Here is a 7,698-nt window from a genome sequence, read left to right on the forward strand (position 1 = left end):
GGCATGTTGAAGTTCTTTTCACCTCGATGCTTCTACAGAGCATCACTTTGTTGTTTAGAAATCAGTATTAGCTGCTTAAAATTTACAAAAAAGTCACTGGGCTGGTGCGACAGGGTCGGGATAAAAGCCTGAGTCGACAGAAACATGAGTTCTAACAAGAGACTAAAGCTACAGTTCCAAGGCAGGTGATAATACAATGACCATGTCCAGGTGAGGACAAAAACTACCTGTTTGAGAGCTATTTAGTTTTGTTTTACACACAAAAACAATCATTGTCTGAGAGGTAAAAACGTCCTCATAAAACTCTTTGGAAATCCCGTACATTAATAGAACAAAGAAGCCAAGTGCATGTACAAATCACATACAAACAGCCATAAAGGCAAAAGAGTGGGCAAAAGTAAACAATTACCTCACAGTTCAGGGCTTCTGTAGTGGCACGCCCCTCAGGCAATGTTTATTTAGTTAGTTATTTAAATTTTTATTTTTTTTGCTTTTTGAGTCACTGTTAAAGCAACGGAAACCAAATAGCAAACAATCTAAAGTATAGATTTCACTCTGATTCAGACCTAATCCACTCATCGGCCACTTTAATAGGAACTTGCTGTTGATTCTAAGATCCCTGTTCTTGGCTGCAGGACTGGAACCCAATGTCTCCTCCTGATGTTGCATGGTGAGAAGCTTTTCTGCTCACCACTGTTATAAAGAGTGATTATATGAGTTACTATATCCTTCCTGGCAAAAAAGCTTGAACCAGTCTGGTTAATTTCCTCTGACGTCTCTTATTGTATTACAAGGTGTTTGCTTCCACTCACAGAACTGTCACTCACTCAGTGTTTGTTTGTTTGTTTGTTTTTGTTTTTCACACCATTCTGTGTAAACTCTGAAAACTGTTGTGTGTGAAAACCCCAGATCAGCAGTTTCTGAAATACTCAAACCAGTCCATCTGGCTCAAACCAACACCCATACCACAGTGAAAGTCATACTTTGAGATCACAATTTTTCCCATTCTGATGTTTGAAGTGAACATTAACTGAAGCTCTTCATTTGTTTCTGCATGATTTTATGCATTGTGCTGCTGTCAAGGGATTGGCTGATTAGAGAACTGCAGAAAACAGCAGGTGGATGGATGGGTGTTCCTAATAAAATGGACAGTGAGTAAACATAAATAGTCTAGCCGACTATTACATGCTTTGCTCTTGCAGTGATCTTTGTTGGTCAACCACTCCTGGGGAGGGTAACAGTGGTCATGAATTTCCTCCATTTGTACACAATCTGTCTGACTGTGGATTGGTGGAGTCCAAACTCTTTAGAGATGGTTTTGTAACCTTTTCCAGCCTGATGAGCATCAACAACGCTTTTTCTGAGGTCCTCAGAAATCTCCTTTGTTCGTGCCATGATACACTTCCACAAACGTGTGGTGAAGATCAGACTTTGATAGATCCCTTTTCTTTAAATAAAACAGGGTGCCCACTCACACCTGATTGTCATCCCATTGATTGAAAACACCTGACTCTAATTTCACCTTCAAATTAACTGCTAATCCTAGAGCTTGGGTGGCCGAGCCGCATGCGGCTCTTTGCCCGGTGTCATGCAGCTCTTACGTTCATATCGAAGTTTGTGTTTTTTTTTTTTTTTTGTGCGTGTGCGCTTTGCTTGAGTTCAGTATGGTATTTTCGTCAAATGCATCTTCGCTTTGCTTGGGTATATTACGGTATTTTCAGGTCATGTCAAATGCGCATGTGCGTGAGATAATCGCTAAGTTTTTGGGCAAGGTGTATCTTGTGTCAAGTAGCCTCTCAAAATGGCAATGAAAAAATGCACAGCAAAACGAAAATATGAAGACAAACATAGGACATTTTTAACAGAGTGGGAGAGTTTATACTTTTTTGTTGAACGTAATGGCAAGCCATTCTGCCTTATATGTCAGTTGTCATTAGCTCATTTCAAAGCTTCCCGCCTCCCTGAATAAGCAAGGAGCCAGATATGCAACACTAATTGAAAACCTGCAGGAAAGCTTTGTAACCCGGTTCCGTGATATACAACTGAAAAGGCCACAGGTTACGTTCCTCGTCGACCCATTCAATGCGGAGATGGACTGTTTGAAAGCCCTGCTTGTCACAGATGAGGCTGCGGCTGAGTTGGAGATGATCGATCTTCGTGAGGAAGACCAACTGAAACCTGTTTTGAGGGAAGGCACCATTGAGTTTTGGAAAAGTGTGCCATTGGAAAAATACCCGAATGTGAAACGGGCTGCGCTTAAGATACTGTCAATGTTTGGGTCAACATACGTCTGCGAGTCTGTGTTCCCTACCATGAAACATGTGAAGTCAAAGCATCGTTCTGTTCTGACTGAAACCCATGTGAAAGAACTGCTTCGAGTGGCAATGACGGAATACAAGCCAGATTTGAAGAGGATTGTTCAAGGCAAGGAATGTCAGAAGTCCCACTAAGCAACATGCATAGTAAGTGCACACAATATTGATGGCTGTAAATGACTGGCCTGTGGTATTAGTACTGACTAAAGGAGTAAATTTCTCTCATGTTGGTGTGTGACATTTACTATTAATCTGGCTGAGCAGAGGTGCGTGAGCGTGTGTGTGTGAGAGAGAGAGAGAGAGAGAGAGAGAGCGGGGGGCGATGTTCATGTGCGGTCATGTGTATGGTGTGGCTTTTTTTTGATAATGCCATGAGTCCCACTAAGCAGCATGCATAGTAAGTGCACACAGTGTTCATTGTTAAAAATGACTGGCCTCAGCCTGTGGTCTTAGTACTGTAGGAGTAAATATGTTGGTGTGTGACATTTACTATTAATCTGGCTGAGCAGAGGTGCGTGTGTGTGAGAGAGAGAGAGAGGAAGAGATGGGTGATGTTCGTGTGCCCATGTGTATGATGTGGCTCTTTGCGGTAATACAGTAAAAAATGTGGCTCTTGGTCTCCAACTGGTTGGCCACCCCTGTCCTAGAGGTTCACATACTTTTGCCCCTCACAGATATGTAATATTGGATCATTTCCCTCAATCAATAAATGACCAAGTATAATATTTTTTGTCTCATTTGTTTAACTGGGTTCTCTTTATCTACTTTTAGGACTTGTGTGAAAATCTGATGATGGTTTAGGTCCTATTTATGCAGGAATATAGAAAATTCTAAAGGGTTCACAAACTTTCAAGCACCACTGTAAGTGGCAATTGAGTTTGACACTATCAGTTAATTTATAATTTATTTTAATAATTATAAACTATTATGCATGCACTATAACGATAAATTCATGTAGAACTCATGCTATGCATTACGGTATGAGGTATCACATATGCCATATAATGCAGTCTACTGACTTATAATTTATGTGAGGCATTATAAAGTATTATGTATGCCACAAAACAGGGTATTTTTGTGTGTGTGTGTATGTGTGTATATATATATATAATAGGCTGTAAAAGGAGAATATTTGTTTCTGTGTTTTGGCTCAAATCTCTCTTCACTGCCCAATGTTATATTAGTACTGCTTGTAACTCGACATTTGCTAAAAACATCTCCAAGACAGAACAGATAACCTTTTACACACTGGCTTAGAGGAGGTATAATTTGTGTAAGGTGTTATTCATGGCGTAAATTCATTAGGAACAGATTCATAATTGTTAGACCAGGGTGTTGCTAAGGATCCATCCACTGTAGAAGGAAAAAGGAAATAAAACTACTTGAGAAATAAACAAAAAAACAAACAAACAATCTGCCCCGTCCGACTCTGGGCAATAGACCTGGTGTCATATTTGGACAGAAGTCATGGTGATAAACACTGAAGAAAGAGAAGGATAACTGGCATGACCTTTGTAACTCCGGGGTCTGCAAAAAACAAAATCAGGGTTCAGATCTACAAAGTGGTATTGCAGCTTTAAATTTCTAAAATGGTTTGATGAAAATGTACTCAATTTATTTTTAATTTTTAATTACTTCAGCATGGGAAGGAAACGTGCAATAGCTTGTAATTTTTTTTATTTTTTATTTTTTTTGCTGCACTGCAGCTATGATCTTTCTTTCTTTCGGACAATGACATTTTCACACTTTGCGTTACAGAGACTTCTTTTTTTTCTTTCTCCTCATTATCTCTAGAAAGGAAGGAGATGAATATTCATTGGTACACACTCTGGCATTTGCATAAAGGCTTTAATTCCGATGTAATTCTATCTCCTTTTGCAGACATAATTATTCTGAAGCATATATAGGATATGAATTAGCGAGGCAAAAAGTGAGAAATTTTCCGTCTCGTTTCAGCACCTTGGGAGCATCCGATTAATGAAGTTTTAATCCTGCAATGAGGAGGTTTTATTGTGATTAATTAATGAGAATATGGATTAGGATGTGGAGCTGGAGTTAGAGAGTTGAGAGAGAAGAGCAGGAGCACTATTTGCATGAGAGGGATTGAGAATTCGTGTACCAGGGTTTGATTATTGTGCCATCAGGGGAAATCTGATCAGTTTCTTCTCATCCCTGTGTGTCTGATATTCACTCAAAGGAATAATGGATTTTTACTGTGTAAAGGTGATATATATATCAGCATATTCAATCCCACATTCCCCTAAATCATTATAACTTTTTGTAGACTATAAATTTTAATTAGTTAGCCTTATTTTAAAAAATGCAAACTGTAAGAGTTAAAAACTGAGTAAAATATTTAGGCAATTGGATTTCATGGTTCTCATTGGTTACATATTTTTTAAATTGTTATTTAAACAAAACAAAAACATTGATAATGATTCCACTCTATAATTTATAATGCCTAATAAAGCTCTTATCAGGAATTATTTATAATTCATTGTAACTTATAATTATATGCGCTCATACAAATATTTAGAAAAAAAAATTGTAGGTTAAACATTTGCATTATAATTTATTATATTTTTTAATAATAATAATTATTGGGCGGCACGGTGGTGTAGTGGTTAGCGCTGTCGCCTCACAGCAAGAAGGTCCGGGTTCGAGCCCCGTGGCCGGTGAGGGCCTTTCTGTGCGGAGTTTGCATGTTCTCTCTGTGTCCGCGTGGGTTTCCTCCGGGTGCTCCGGTTTCCCCCACGGTCCAAAGACATGCAGGTTAGGTTAACTGGTGACTCTAAATTGACCATAGGTGTGAATGTGAGTGTGAATGGTTGTCTGTGTCTATGTGTCAGCCCTGCGATGACCTGGCGACTTGTCCAGGGTGTACCCCGCCTTTCGCCCGTAGTCAGCTGGGATAGGCTCCAGCTTGCCTGCGACCCTGTAGAACAGGATAAACCGGCTAGAGATAATGAGATGAGATGATGATGATAATAATAATAATAATAATAATAATAATAATTATTATTATTATTATTATTATTATTATTATTATTATTATTATGTTTCTGATTTCAAGTTTTTGCCTGAGGATGGATTTATTTATTTACTTATTTTTCGAGAGAGAGAGAGCTTATAGTTTACAATTTATGAGCATGTGCTTCATTGTTTTATTGCAGGTTCACAAGGCATTTTTAGACTTTGGAGTAAAAATACTGAGGAATAAGTAATTAAATAATAAATGATGCATATACATTTTCTAAAATTAAATAATAATAATAATAATAATAATAATAATAATAAAAGCTAACAGTTGCAGAGGAAGCCATATGTGTAATGACCTTCATGGACAGTACATTCATCGCACGTTATAACACATTCATAAGTATAATGCATGACACACATTCTTATAATTCTATATGAAAATTCATTACAATTTATCAAAACAATTGTAATGTGGTTATAAAAGTTATTAACTGTGACAGAATGCATTCTAATCAGTGTTAATAACACATTATGTTTATAACTCAAAGGAAATTCAGCTCCAAAACCTTTGCGAAACAAATAACAGTTTCTATGAAGGTCATCATTAAAATGATCTATGAACACATTTATTGCACATTATAATGCATTCATAAGGCATGATACACACTGATATACTTATTCATTAAAATACTTTACAATTCATAACACCAGTAACAAAGAAACAGCACATTAAGACCTGAGAAATGATACTAGAGAGATCATCAGGAAAATGTAATGCATAACTTTAGGAGTTCTGGAAGAAATCATCAGTGTAGCTACAACTCGATATAATTTAATCTAATAATCTGGGATGTAGTGGTGCGTAAACGCACATAAACGCCGTTTACCCACCTCCAGATTTTAGGAAATAGCGTTTATGAACCTCTAAATATAGTTTACGCACCTCTAAATACAGTTTACGCACGTATGTCTCTTGTTTTATACAGATATTAAAACAGCTTTTCCGTTATTTTTCAATTGCCTACACCTAGTAGATCCTGCACAAGTTCTTGTGGGTTTTATCAACACTGCGTAGCCTACGCGTAGTAATTGTCTGTCTACCGCTCGCCCTCTTGCGGGAGCCAGCAGACTGCGACATTCATTAGTCACTGATTACGTGTGTGAAGAAATGGTGAAGAAATGGATATTAGGCGATTTCTGAAGCGTCGGAGCATCACCCTTCCAGCTGATACCAGCAAAACGTCTCGACACTGAGTCCAAAAAGAATCCTGAACTTCACGTTTTTAGGATAAACTCCCCATCGTTTTGGTTTGTGAACCATGCCACTAACTAACGTTAGGTTAACTTGTGCCATCAAATTAGCCTACCTTTCTGGCAGACAAATGACGTTGTTAGTGCAGTCTAAAGTTTTTGGTAATTATTATATCAACATAAATTCAGTATTTGTAGCGCATTGTAAGACAAATAGTTGTCATTTCATGTTAATCTCGAAGTCATGATGACAGCATGCTAGCTTCATGTCACGGACATAATATAGAGAACTTAGCCTAAAGTAACGTTAGGCAAGTCACTCCTCCCCGCCCTTCTCGGTGTGTGTGTGTTTATTTTTTAAAGAAGGCTATAGCATTCAGATTGGGCAGAAATACTTGTCCACATGATTGGTGTACTTAGCCGTTTTAATTTAATTTTACAGATAGTGGTGGAGAGACAGACAGTGTTGCGGGGCCAGGAGAAACAGCAGGAGGAGAGACAGAAGGAGGAGAGAGTGAGAGGAGGAAAATGGGGCAAAGAGAGGATGAAACAGGATCAACTACAAGAGGAGAAAAGGGAGGAAAAGAGAGAAGGCAAATGGATGGAGAATCAGATAGGCCTTTAAGAGAAACTTTGATAGAGGAAACTGAGGGAGAAACAGAAGAAACAGAGAGAGGAGAAAATGAGGGAAGAAAAACAGATAGACGGAACAGAAGGAAGAGAAAATGAGGGAGGAGAATCAGACAGAGAAGATGCAGAGACAGACGAAATGGAGGCAGAGGAAACTGAGACAGTATCAGAAAGCATCAGATGCCATCCACACATCTGGACTGAAAGTATGTGTAATTTGCCATTCTTACACACAGTCTTTATTTTTCTCTCTTTATTGATTATTTAGATTTCATAAACACCACTCTACTTGGTGTCACACACACACACACACACACACACACACACACACACACACATGCTTGGACTCACTCACACATGCACACAAGTAAACACACATGCACATTCACACACACACACACACACAAACACTTTCATACACACACATACAAAAGTTAACATTCTTCTAGTGCAAGGTCTACTGCTGTGATATATCTGTCAGCTTATGGATTTCATATGGCCTACTGTTGGTATGTGTAATTTG

The sequence above is a fragment of the Neoarius graeffei genome, chromosome 3 (assembly GCF_027579695.1).
Source record: "Neoarius graeffei isolate fNeoGra1 chromosome 3, fNeoGra1.pri, whole genome shotgun sequence".
Taxonomy (NCBI): Eukaryota; Metazoa; Chordata; class Actinopteri; order Siluriformes; family Ariidae; genus Neoarius; species Neoarius graeffei.